We start from the raw sequence: 12,958 nt of genomic DNA, 5'->3' as shown, positions 1-12,958 counted from the left end.
TCTTGTTGTGTGTTTTGTGTTTGTGTTGTGTTTGTGTTGTGTTTGTTTTGTGTGTTTGTGTGTTTGTGTGTTTGTGTGTTTTTGTGTTGTGTGTTTGTTGTGTGTTTGTGTTGTGTGTTTGTGTGTGTGTTTGTGTGTGTGTTTGTGTTGTGTGTTTGTGTGTGTGTTTGTGTGTGTCTTTGTGTGTGTTGTGTGTGTGTTGTGTGTTGTGTGTTTGTGTGTTGTGTGTGTGTTGTGTGTGTGTTGTGTGTGTTAATGTTGTGTGTTTGTGTGTGTTGTGTTTGTGTGTGTGTGTTTGTGTTGTGTTTGTGTTGTGTGTTTGTGTTTTGTGTGTGTGTGTGTGTGTGTGTGTGTGTGTCTTTGTGTCTTTGTGTGTGTTGTTTGTGTTGTGTGTTTGTGTTGTGTGTTTGTGTTGTGTGTGTGTTGTGTGTTTGTGTGTGTGTGTCTTTGTGTGTGTTGTGTGTGTTGTGTGTTTGTGTTGTGTGTGTCTTTGTGTCTTTGTGTTTTTGTGTGTTTGTGTTTTTGTGTGTTTGTGTGTTTGTGTTGTGTGTTTGTGTTGTGTGTTTTGTGTTTGTGTGTTGTGTGTTTGTTGTGTGTTGTGTGTTTGTGTGTGTGTTTGTGTTGTGTTTGTGTTGTGTGTTTGTGTTGTGTGTTTTTGTGTTGTGTGTGTGTTGTGTGTGTGTGTGTGTCTTTGTGTCTTTGTGTGTGTTGTGTGTGTGTGTTGTGTGTTTGTGTTGTGTGTGTGTGTGTTGTGTGTGTCTTTGTGTGTTTGTGTTGTGTGTTTTGTGTGTGTGTGTTGTGTGTTGTGTGTTGTGTGTTGTTTGTGTGTTGTGTGTTTGTGTGTTTGTTGTGTGTTTGTTGTGTGTTGTTTGTGTGTTGTGTGTTTGTGTGTTTGTTGTGTGTTTGTGTTGTGTGTTTGTGTGTTGTGTGTTTGTGTGTTGTGTGTTGGCTTGTTTGTGTGTTTGTGTGTTTGTGTGTTGTGTGTTGTGTGTTTGTGTGTGTGTTGTGTGTTTGTGTCTTTGTGTCTGTGTGTTGTGTGTGTCTTTGTGTGTTGTGTGTGTTAATGTTGTGTGTTTGTGTGTGTCTTTGTGTGTTTGTGTGTGTTTGTGTGTGTTTGTGTGTGTTTCTGTGTTTGTGTGTTGTGTGTTAATGTTGTGTGTTTGTGTGTGTTGTGTGTGTGTGTGTTTGTGTTTGTGTTTGTGTGTGTTGTGTGTGTGTGTGTGTGTTTGTGTGTTGTGTGTTTGTGTCTTTGTTTGTTGTGTGTGTTGTGTGTGTGTGTGTGTGTGTTGTGTGTTTGTGTTGTGTGTTGTTTGTTTGTGTGTGTTTGTTTGTGTGTTTGTGTCTGTGTGGTGTGTGTGTCTTTGTGTATTTGTGTCTTCGTGTGTTTGTGTGTGTTTGTGTTAATGTTGTGTGTTTGTGTGTGTGTTATGTGTGTCTTTGTGTGTGTTTGTGTTGTGTGTGTTTGTGTTTTTGTGTCTGTGTGTTTGTGTTGTGTGTGTTGTGTGTTTGTGTGTGTGTTTTGTGTTTTGTTTGTTTGTGTGTTTGTGTGTGTGTTTTGTGCTTTGTTTGTTTGGGTGTTTGTGTGTGTTGTGTGTTTGTGTGTTTGTGTGTTTGTGTGTATTGTGTGTTGTGTGTTGTGTTTTGTGTCTTGTGTTGTGTGTTTGGTTGTGTGTTGTGTGTGTGTTGTTTGTGTGTTTGTGTGTGTGTTTGTGTTGTGTGTTTTTGTGTGTTGTGTGTTTGCTTTGTGTGTTTGTGTTGTGTGTTTGTGTGTTTGTGTGGTGTGTTGTGTGGGCCTTATTCTAGTTCACTCTTTCTGACAAATTCCTTCTTAGATGGATAAAACCATGTGCACTGCAGGTAGGGCAGATGTTTCTTGTGCAGAGAGAGTCAGATTTGGGTGGGGTTTTACTTCAAAGTGAGATCTATATTGCAGTGTAAAAATAAAGCAGCCAGTATTTACCCTGTACAGAAACAAAATAACTCCCCCAAATCTAATTCTCTCTGCACATTTTACATCTGCCCCCCTGCAGTGCACATGGTTTTGTCCATCTAAGAAGGATTTTGTCAGAAAGAGTGAACTAGAATAAGGCCCTTTGTGTGTTTGTTTGTGTGTTGTGTGTTTGTGTTGTGTGTTGTGTGTGTTTGTGTGTTGTGTGTGTTTGTTGTGTGTTTGTGTTGTGTGTTTGTGTTGTGTGTTTGTGTGTTTGTGTGTGTGTGTTTGTGTCTTTGTGTCTTGTGTGTTTGTGTTGTGTTTGTGTTGTGTTTTTGTGTTGTGTGTTTGTGTGTTGTGTGTTTGTGTGTGTGTCTTTGTGTGTGTGTGTTGTGTGTTTGTGTTGTGTGTGTGTGTGTTGTGTGTGTGTGTTGTGTGTTGTTTGTGGTTGTGTGTTTGTGTGTTTGTGTCTTTGTGTCTTTGTGTCTGTGTGTTGTGTGTGTCTTTGTGTCTTTGTGTGTTGTGTGTGTTAATGTTTTGTGTTTGTGTGTGTTGTGTGTGTCTTTGTGTGTTTGTGTGTGTTTGTGTGTGTTTCTGTGTTTGTGTGTGTGTTGTGTGTGTGTTTGTGTCTTTGTGTGTTGTGTGTTGTGTGTGTGTGTTTGTGTGTTGTGTGTTTGTGTCTTTGTGTGTTGTGTGTGTGTGTGTGTGTTGTGTGTTTGTGTTGTGTGTTGTGTGTTGTGTGTGTGTGTTGTGTGTTTGTGTGTTTGTGTTTGTGTGTGTGTTTGTGTGTTTGTGTGTTGTGTGTGTCTTCGTGTGTTTGTGTGTTGTGTGTGTTAATGTTGTGTTTTTGTGTGTATTGTGTGTTGTGTGTGTCTTTGTGTGTGTTTGTGTTAATGTTGTGTGTTTGTGTGTGTTGTGTGTGTCTTTGTGTCTGTGTGTTTGTGTGTGTTTGTGTTGTGTGTGTTGGTGTTTTTGTGTCTGTGTGTTTGTGTTGTGTGTTTTGTGTTTTGTTTGTTTGTGTGTTTGTGTGTGTGTTTTGTGTTTTGTTTGTTTGTGTGTTTGTGTGTGTTGTGTGTTGTGTGTTTGTGTGTGTTGTGTGTTGTGTGTTTTGTGTCTTGTGTTGTGTGTTTGTGTGTTGTGTGTGTGTGTGTGTTGTTTGTGTGTTTGTGTGTGTGTGTGTGTTTGTGTTGTGTGTTTGTGTGTTGTGTGTTTGCTTTGTGTGTTTGTGTGTTTGTGTGTTTGTGTTGTGTGTTTGTGTTGTGTGTCTGTGTTGTGTGTTTGTGCCTTATTCTAGTTCACTCTTTCTGACAAATTACTTCTTAGATGGATAAAACCATGTTCACTGCAGGTGGTGCAGATGTTTCTTGTGCAGAGAGAGTCAGATTTGGGTGGGGTTTTACTTCAAAGTGAGATCTATATTGCAGTGTAAAAATAAAGCAGCCAGTATTTACCCTGTACAGAAACAAAATAACTCCCCCAAATCTAATTCTCTCTGCACATTTTACATCTGCCCCCCTGCAGTGCACATGGTTTTGTCCATCTAAGAAGGATTTTGTCAGAAAGATTGTACTAGAATAAGGCCGTTTGTGTGTTTGTGTGTATGTGTGTGTGTTGTGTGTGTGTGTGTGTGTGTTTGTGTTGTGTGTGTGCTTGTGTGTTTGTGTTGTGTGTTTGTGTTTGTGTGTTTGTGTGTGTTGTGTGTGTTTGTGTTGTGTGTTTGTGTGTGTTGTGTGTTGTGTGTTTGTGTGTGTGTGTTTGTGTGTTTGTGTGTTGTGTGTGTTAATGTTGTGTTTTTGTGTGTGTTGTGTGTGTCTTTGTGTCTTTGTGTCTTTGTGTGTGTTTGTGTGTGTTGTGTGTGTTAATGTTGTGTGTTTGTGTGTGTGTTGTGTGTGTCTGTGTTGTGTGTTTGGGTGTGTGTTGTGTGTTGTGTTTTGTGTTTTGTTTTGTGTTTTGTGTTTGTGTTTTTGTGTGTGTGTGTGTCTTTGTTGTGTGTTTGTGTGTTTTTGTGTGTTTGTGTGTTTGTGTTGTGTGTCTGTGTTGTGTGTCTGTGTTGTGTGTTTGTGTTTGTGTGTGTGTTGTTTGTGAGTTTGTGTTGTGTGTTGTGTGTTGTGTGTTTGTGTGTTTGTGTGGTGTGTTTGTAAGTCTGTGTGTTTGTGTGTTTGTGTTGTGTGTTTGTGTTTGTGTGTTTGTGTGTTTGTGTTGTGTGTTTTGTGTTTGTGTGTTGTGTTGTGTGTTTGTGTTGTGTTTGTTTGTGTGTGTTTGTTTTGTGTGTTTGTGTGTTGTGTGTTGTGTGTGTGTGTTTGTGTTGTGTGTTGTGTGTTTGTGTTGTGTGTGTTGTGTGTGTGTCTTTGTGTGTTGTGTGTTTGTGTCTTTGTGTCTGTGTGTTGTGTGTGTTTGTGTGTTGTGTGTGTTAATGTTGTGTGTTTGTGTGTTTGTGTCTGTGTGTTGTGTGTGTTTGTGTGTTGTGTGTGTTAATGTTGTGTGTTTGTGTGTTTGTGTCTTTGTGTCTGTGTGTTGTGTGTGTGTGTGTTGTGTGTGTTAATGTTGTGTGTTTGTGTGTGTTGTGTGTGTCTTTGTGTCTTCGTGTATTTGTGTGTGTTTGTGTTAATGTTGTGTGTTTGTGTGTGTGTTGTGTGTGTCTGTGTCAGTGTCTTTGTGTGTGTTTGTGTTGTGTGTGTTTGTGTTTTTGTGTCTGTGTGTTTGTGTTGTGTGTGTTGTGTGTTTGTTTGTGTTTTGTGTTTTTTTTGTTTGTGTGTTTGTGTGTTGTGTGTGTTGTGTCTTGTGTTTTGTGTCTTGTGTTGTTTGTGTGTTGTGTGTGTGTGTGTGTGTGTGTGTGTGTTGTTTGTGTGTTTGTGTGTGTGTTTGTGTTGTGTGTTTGTGTGTTTTTGTGTGTTGTGTGTTTGCTTTGTGTGTGTTTGTGTTTGTGTCTTTGTGACTTGTGTGTTTGTGTTGTGTTTGTGTTGTGTGTTGTGTGTGTGTGTGTGTGTGTGTGTGTTTGTGTTTGTGTCTTTGTGACTTGTGTGTTTGTGTTGTGTTTGTGTTGTGTGTTGTGTGTGTGTGTGTGTGTGTGTTTGTGTGTTGTGTGTTTGTGTGTTGTGTGTTGTGTGTTTGTGTGTTGTGTGTTTGTTGTGTGTTGTTTGTGTGTTGTGTGTTTGTGTGTTTGTTGTGTGTTTGTGTGTTGTGTGTTTGTGTGTTGTGTGTTGGTTTGTTTGTGTGTTGTGTGTTTGTTGTGTGGTTGTGTGTTGTGTGTTTGTGTGTTTGTATGTTGTGTGTTTGTGTGTTTGTGTGTGTTGTGTTTGTGTGTTTGTGTGTGTGTTTGTGTCTTTGTGTCTTGTGTGTTGTGTTTGTGTTGTGTGTTGTGTGTGTGTGTGTGTGTTGTGTGTTGTTTGTGGTTGTGTGTTTGTGTCTTTGTGTCTTTGTGTCTTTGTGTCTTTGTGTCTGTGTGTTGTGTGTGTCTTTGTGTCTTTGTGTGTTGTGTGTGTTAATGTTGTGTGTTTGTGTGTGTTGTGTGTGTCTTTGTGTGTTTGTGTGTGTTTGTGTGTGTTTCTGTGTTTGTGTGTTGTGTGTGTTAATGTTGTGTGTGTGTTTGTGTGTTGTGTGTGTGTTGTGTGTGTGTTGTGTGTGTGTTTGTGTCTTTGTGTGTTGTGTGTTGTGTGTTGTGTGTGTGTGTTGTGTGTTTGTGTGTTTGTGTGTGTGTGTTTGTGTCTTCGTGTGTTTGTGTGTTGTGTGTGTTAATGTTGTGTTTTTGTGTGTATTGTGTGTTGTGTGTGTCTTTGTGTGTGTTTGTGTTAATGTTGTGTGTTTGTGTGTGTTGTGTGTGTCTTTGTGTCTGTGTGTTTGTGTGTGTTTGTGTTGTGTGTGTTTGTGTTTTTGTGTCTGTGTGTTTGTGTTGTGTGTTTTGTGTTTTGTTTGTTTGTGTGTTTGTGTGTGTGTTTTGTGTTTTGTTTGTTTGTGTGTTTGTGTGTGTTGTGTGTTTGTGTGTGTTGTGTGTTGTGTGTTTTGTGTCTTGTGTTGTGTGTTTGTGTGTTGTGTGTGTGTGTGTGTGTGTTGTTTGTGTGTTTGTGTGTGTGTGTGTGTGTGTTTGTGTTGTGTGTTTGTGTGTTGTGTGTTTGCTTTGTGTGTTTGTGTGTTTGTGTGTTTGTGTTGTGTGTTTGTGTTGTGTGTCTGTGTTGTGTGTTGTGTGTTTGTGCCTTATTCTAGTTCACTCTTTCTGACAAATTACTTCTTAGATGGATAAAACCATGTTCACTGCAGGTGGTGCAGATGTTTCTTGTGCAGAGAGAGTCAGATTTGGGTGGGGTTTTACTTCAAAGTGAGATCTATATTGCAGTGTAAAAATAAAGCAGCCAGTATTTACCCTGTACAGAAACAAAATAACTCCCCCAAATCTAATTCTTTCTGCACATTTTACATCTGCCCCCTTGCAGTGCACATGGTTTTGTCCATCTAAGAAGGATTTTGTCAAAAAGATTGAACTAGAATAAGGCCCTTTGTGTGTTTGTGTGTTTGTGTGTTGTGTGTGTGTTGTGTGTTTGTGTTGTGTGTGTGTTTGTGTGTTTGTGTGTGTGTGTGTGTTGTGTGTGTGTTGTGTGTGTGTTTGTGTGTGTTTGTGTGTAGTGTGTGTTAATGTTGTGTGGTTGTGTGTGTCTTTGTGTCTTTGTGTGTTTTTGTGTGTGTTTGTGTTTGTGTGTGTTTGTAGTGTGTGTTTGTGTGTTTGTTTTGTGTGTTGTGTGTTTGGGCCTTATTCTAGTTCACTCTTTCTGACAAATTCCTTCTTAGATGGATAAAACCATGTGCACTGCAGGTGGGGCAGATGTTTCTTATGCAGAGAGAGTCAGATTTGTGTGGGGTTTTACTTCAAAGTGAGATCTATATTGCAGTGTTAAAATAAAGCAGCCAGTATTTACCCTGTACAGAAACAAAATAACTCCCCCAAATCTAATTCTCTCTGCACATTTTACATCTGCCCCCCCTGCAGTGCACATGGTTTTGTCCATCTAAGAAGGATTTTGTCAGAAAGATTGTACTAGAATAAGGCCGTTTGTGTGTTTGTGTGTATGTGTGTGTGTTGTGTGTGTGTGTGTGTGTGTTGTGTGTGTGCTTGTGTGTTTGTGTTGTGTGTTTGTGTTTGTGTGTTTGTGTGTGTTGTGTGTGTTTGTGTTGTGTGTTTGTGTGTGTTGTGTGTTGTGTGTTTGTGTGTGTGTGTTTGTGTGTTTGTGTGTTGTGTGTGTTAATGTTGTGTTTTTGTGTGTGTTGTGTGTGTCTTTGTGTCTTTGTGTCTTTGTGTGTGTTTGTGTGTGTTGTGTGTGTTAATGTTGTGTGTTTGTGTGTGTGTTGTGTGTGTCTGTGTTGTGTGTTTGGGTGTGTGTTGTGTTTTGTGTTTTGTGTTTGTGTTTTTGTGTGTGTGTTTGTGTGTTTGTGTTGTGTGTTTGTGTTTTTGTGTGTTGTGTTTGTATTGTGTGTTTGTGTGTTTGTGTGTTTGTGTTGTGTGTTGTGTTTGTGTTAGTGTGTTTGTTGTGTGTTTGTGTGTGTGTTGTGTGTGTGTGTTGTGTGTGTTGTGTGTGTTTGTGTTGTGTGTTTGTGTGTGTGTGTGTGTGTGTGTATTTGTGTTGTGTGTTTGTGTGTTGTGTGTGTGTGTTGTGTGTTGTGTGTGTTAATGTTGTGTGTTTGTGTGTGTTGTGTGTGTGTGTTTGTGTTTTTGTGTGTTTGTGTTGTGTGTTTGTTTGTGTGTTTGTTTGAATTCTGTGTTTGTGTTGTGTGTGTTGTGTGTTGTGTGTTGTTGTGTGTGTGTGTTGTGTGTGTGTGTGTTGTGTGTGTGTGTGTTGTGTGTGTGTGTGTGTGTTTGTGTTGTGTTTGTGTTGTGTGTTTGTGTGTGTGTTTGTGTCTTTGTGTCTTGTGTGTTGTGTTTTGTGTGTTGTGTGTTTGTGTGTGTTTGTGTGTTTGTGTGTGTGTTTGTGTGTTGTGTGTGTTAATGTTGTGTGTTTGTGTGTTTGTGTGTGTGTTTGTGTTGTGTGTTTGTGTGTTGTGTGTTTGTGTTGTGTGTGTGTGTGTGTGTGTGTGTGTGTGTGTTTGGTGTGTTGTGTGTTTGTGTTGTGTGTGTGTGTTGTGTGTGTCTTTGTGTGTTTGTGTGTTTGTGTGTTTGTGTTTTTGTGTGTTTGTGTGTTTGTGTTGTGTGTTTTGTGTGTTTGTTGTGTGTTGTGTGTTGTTTGTGTGTGTGTGTTTGTGTGTTTGTGTGTTGTGTGTGTTAATGTTGTGTTTTTGTGTGTGTTGTGTGTGTCTTTGTGTCTTTGTGTCTTTGTGTGTGTTTGTGTGTGTTGTGTGTGTTAATGTTGTGTGTTTGTGTGTGTGTTGTGTGTGTCTGTGTTGTGTGTTTGGGTGTGTGTTGTGTGTTGTGTTTTGTGTTTTGTTTTGTGTTTTGTGTTTGTGTTTTTGTGTGTGTGTTTGTGTGTCTTTGTTGTGTGTTTGTGTGTTTTTGTGTGTTTGTGTGTTTGTGTTGTGTGTCTGTGTTGTGTGTCTGTGTTGTGTGTTTGTGTTTGTGTGTGTGTTGTTTGTGAGTTTGTGTTGTGTGTTGTGTGTTTGTGTGTTTGTGTGGTGTGTTTGTAAGTCTGTGTGTTTGTGTGTTTGTGTGTTTGTGTGTTTGTGTTGTGTGTTTTGTGTTTGTGTGTTGTGTTGTGTGTTTGTGTTGTGTTTGTTTGTGTGTGTTTGTTTTGTGTGTTTGTGTGTTGTGTGTTGTGTGTGTGTGTTTGTGTTGTGTGTTGTGTGTTTGTGTTGTGTGTGTTGTGTGTGTGTGTCTTTGTGTGTTTGTGTGTTTGTGTTTGTGTTGTGTGTGTGTGTGTGTGTTGTGTGTTGTTTGTGTGTTGTGTGTTTGTGTCTTTGTGTCTGTGTGTTGTGTGTGTTAATGTTGTGTGTTTGTGTGTTTGTGTCTTTGTGTCTGTGTGTTGTGTGTGTTTGTGTGTTGTGTGTGTTAATGTTGTGTGTTTGTGTGTTTGTGTCTTTGTGTCTGTGTGTTGTGTGTGTTTGTGTGTTTGTGTGTGTTTGTGTGTTTGTGTCTTTGTGTCTGTGTGTTGTGTGTGTGTGTGTTGTGTGTGTTAATGTTGTGTGTTTGTGTGTGTTGTGTGTGTCTTTGTGTCTTCGTGTGTTTGTGTGTGTTGTGTGTTGTGTGTGTCTTTGTGTGTGTTTGTGTGTGTTTGTGTTAATGTTGTGTGTTTGTGTGTGTGTTGTGTGTGTCTGTGTCAGTGTCTTTGTGTGTGTTTGTGTTGTGTGTGTTTGTGTTTTTGTGTCTGTGTGTTTGTGTTGTGTGTGTTGTGTGTTTGTTTGTGTGTGTGTTTGTGTTTGTGTGTGTGTGTTTGTGTGTGTTGTGTGTTTGTGTGTGTTTTGTGTTTTTTTTGTTTGTGTGTTTGTGTGTTGTGTGTTGTGTGTGTTGTGTCTTGTGTTTTGTGTCTTGTGTTGTTTGTGTGTTGTGTGTGTGTGTGTGTTGTTTGTGTGTTTGTGTGTGTGTTTGTGTTGTGTGTTTGTGTGTTTTTGTGTGTTGTGTGTTTGCTTTGTGTGTTTGTGTGTTTGTGTGTTTGTGTGGTGTGTTTGTGTTGTGTGTCTGTGTTGTGTGTCTGTGTTGTGTGTGTGTGTGTGTGTTGTGTGTTTGTTTTGTGTGTTTGTGTGTTTGTGTGTTTGTGTTGTGTGTTTGTGTTGTGTGTTTGTGTTGTGTTTGTGTTTTGTGTGTTTGTGTGTTTGTGTTGTGTGTTTATGTTGTGTGTTTTGTGTTTGTGTATTGTGTGTTTGTGTTGTGTGTGTGTGTGTGTGTTTGTGTGTGTGTGTTTGTGTGTGTGTGTGTGTTTTTATTGTGTGTTTGTGTGTGTGTTGTGTGTTGTGTGTTTGTGTGTGTTGTGTGGGCCTTATTCTAGTTCACTCTTTCTGACAAATTCCTTCTTAGATGAATAAAACCATGTGCACTGCAGGTGGGGCAGATGTTACTTGTGCAGAGAGAGTCAGATTTGGGTGGGGTTTTACTTCAAAGTGAGATCTATATTGCAGTGTAAAAATAAAGCAGCCAGTATTTACCCTGCACAGAAACAAAATAACTCCCCCAAATCTAATTCTCTCTGCACAATTTACATCTGCCCCCCTGCAGTGCACATGGTTTTGTCCATCTAAGAAGGATTTTGACAGAAAGAGTGAACTAGAATAAGGCCCTTTGTGTGTTTGTTTGTGTGTTGTGTGTTTGTGTTGTGTGTTGTGTGTTGTGTGTGTTTGTGTGTTGTGTGTGTTTGTTGTGTGTTTGTGTTGTGTGTTTGTGTTGTGTGTTTGTGTGTTTGTGTGTGTGTGTTTGTGTCTTTGTGTCTTGTGTGTTTGTGTTGTGTTTGTGTTGTGTTTTTGTGTTGTGTGTTTGTGTGTTGTGTGTTTGTGTGTGTGTCTTTGTGTGTGTGTGTTGTGTGTTTGTGTTGTGTGTGTGTTGTGTGTGGGTGTGTGTTGTGTGTGTGTTGTGTGTTTGTGTTGTGTGTGTGTGTGTGTGTGTGTGTTGTGTGTTTGTGTCTTTGTGTGTTGTGTGTGTGTGTGTTGTGTGTGTGTGTGTGTGTGTGTTGTGTATGTGTGTTTGTGTTTGTGTGTTGTGTGTTTGTGTCTTTGTGTGTTGTGTGTGTGTTTGTGTCTTTGTGTGTTGTGTGTGTGTTTGTGTGTTTGTGTGTGTCTTTGTGTGTTTGTGTGTGTGTGTTTGTGTCTTCGTGTGTTTGTGTGTGTTTGTGTTAATGTTGTGTGTTTGTGTGTGTGTTGTGTGTGTCTTTGTGTCTGTGTCTTTGTGTGTGTTTGTGTTGTGTGTGTTTGTGTTTTTGTGTCTGTGTGTTTGTGTTGTGTGTGTTGTGTGTTTGTGTGTGTGTTTTGTGTTTTGTTTGTTTGTGTGTTTGTGTGTATTGTGTGTTGTGTGTTGTGTGTTGTGTTTTGTGTCTTGTGTTGTGTGTTTGGTTGTGTGTTGTGTGTGTGTGTTGTTTGTGTTTTTGTGTGTTGTGTATTTGCTTTGTGTGTTTGTGTTGTGTGTTTTTGTGTTGTGTGTTTGTGTGTCTTTGTGTGTGTTGTGTGTGTGTTGTGTGTTTGTGTTGTGTGTGTGTGTTGTGTGTTGTGTGTTGTTTGTGTGTTGTGTGTTTGTGTCTTTGTGTGTGTGTTGTGTGTGTGTGTGTGTGTGTGTGTTTGTGTGTTTGTGTCTTTGTGTCTGTGTGTTGTGTGTGTTTGTGTGTTGTGTGTGTTAATGTTGTGTGTTTGTGTGTGTTTGTGTGTTTGTGTCTTTGTGTCTGTGTGTTGTGTGTGTTTGTGTGTTGTGTGTGTTAATGTTGTGTGTGTCTTTGTGTCTTTGTGTGTTTGTGTTGTGTGTTTTGTGTTTGTGTGTTGTGTGTTTGTGTGTTTGTGTGTGTTTGTGTTGTGTGTGTTTGTGTTTTTGTGTCTGTGTGTTTGTGTTGTGTGTGTTGTGTGTTTGTGTGTGTGTTTTGTGTTTTGTTTGTTTGTGTGTTTGTGTGTATTGTGTGTTGTGTGTTGTGTTTTGTGTCTTGTGTTGTGTGTTTGGTTGTGTGTTGTGTGTGTGTGTGTGTTGTTTGTGTTTTTGTGTGTTGTGTATTTGCTTTGTGTGTTTGTGTTGTGTGTTTGTTTGTTGTGTGTTTGTGTGTCTTTGTGTGTGTTGTGTGTGTGTTGTGTGTTTGTGTTGTGTGTGTGTGTGTTGTGTGTTGTGTGTTGTTTGTGTGTTGTGTGTTTGTGTCTTTGTGTGTGTGTTGTGTGTGTGTTTGTGTGTTGTGTGTGTTAATGTTGTGTGTTTGTGTCTTTGTGTCTGTGTGTTTGTGTGTGTTGTGTGTGTCTTTGTGTCTTGTTGTGTGTTTTGTGTTTGTGTTGTGTTTGTGTTGTGTTTGTTTTGTGTGTTTGTGTGTTTGTGTGTTTGTGTGTTTTTGTGTTTGTGTGTTGTGTGTTTGTTGTGTGTTTGTGTTGTGTGTTTGTGTGTGTGTTTGTGTGTGTGTTTGTGTTGTGTGTGTGTTGTGTGTTTGTGTGTGTGTTTGTGTGTGTCTTTGTGTGTGTTGTGTGTGTGTTGTGTGTTGTGTGTTTGTGTGTTGTGTGTGTGTTGTGTGTGTGTTGTGTGTGTTAATGTTGTGTGTTTGTGTGTGTTGTGTTTGTGTGTGTGTTTGTGTTGTGTTTGTGTTGTGTGTTTGTGTTTTGTGTGTGTGTGTGTGTGTGTGTGTGTGTGTGTCTTTGTGTCTTTGTGTGTGTTGTTTGTGTTGTGTGTTTGTGTTGTGTGTTTGTGTTGTGTGTGTGTTGTGTGTTTGTGTGTGTGTGTCTTTGTGTGTGTTGTGTGTGTTGTGTCTTTGTGTTTTTGTGTGTTTGTGTTTTTGTGTGTTTGTGTGTTTGTGTTGTGTGTTTGTGTTGTGTGTTTTGTGTTTGTGTGTTGTGTGTTTGTTGTGTGTTGTGTGTTTGTGTGTGTGTTTGTGTTGTGTTTGTGTTGTGTGTTTGTGTTGTGTGTTTTTGTGTTGTGTGTGTGTTGTGTGTGTGTGTGTGTCTTTGTGTCTTTGTGTGTGTTGTGTGTGTGTGTTGTGTGTTTGTGTTGTGTGTGTGTGTGTTGTGTGTGTCTTTGTGTGTTTGTGTTGTGTGTTTTGTGTGTGTGTGTTGTGTGTTGTGTGTTGTGTGTTGTTTGTGTGTTGTGTGTTTGTGTGTTTGTTGTGTGTTGTGTGTTTGTGTGTTGTGTGTTTGTTGTGTGTTTGTTGTGTGTTGTTTGTGTGTTGTGTGTTTGTGTGTTTGTTGTGTGTTTGTGTTGTGTGTTTGTGTGTTGTGTGTTTGTGTGTTGTGTGTTGGCTTGTTTGTGTGTTTGTGTGTTGTGTGTTGTGTGTTTGTGTGTGTGTTGTGTGTTTGTGTCTTTGTGTCTGTGTGTTGTGTGTGTCTTTGTGTGTTGTGTGTGTTAATGTTGTGTGTTTGTGTGTGTCTTTGTGTGTTTGTGTGTGTTTGTGTGTGTTTGTGTGTGTTTCTGTGTTTGTGTGTTGTGTGTTAATGTTGTGTGTTTGTGTGTGTTGT

Source organism: Crinia signifera, chromosome 12 (genome assembly GCF_055691185.1).
Source record: "Crinia signifera chromosome 12, ASM5569118v1, whole genome shotgun sequence".
Taxonomy (NCBI): Eukaryota; Metazoa; Chordata; class Amphibia; order Anura; family Myobatrachidae; genus Crinia; species Crinia signifera.
Note: the sequence above shows the minus strand (reverse complement) of the source record.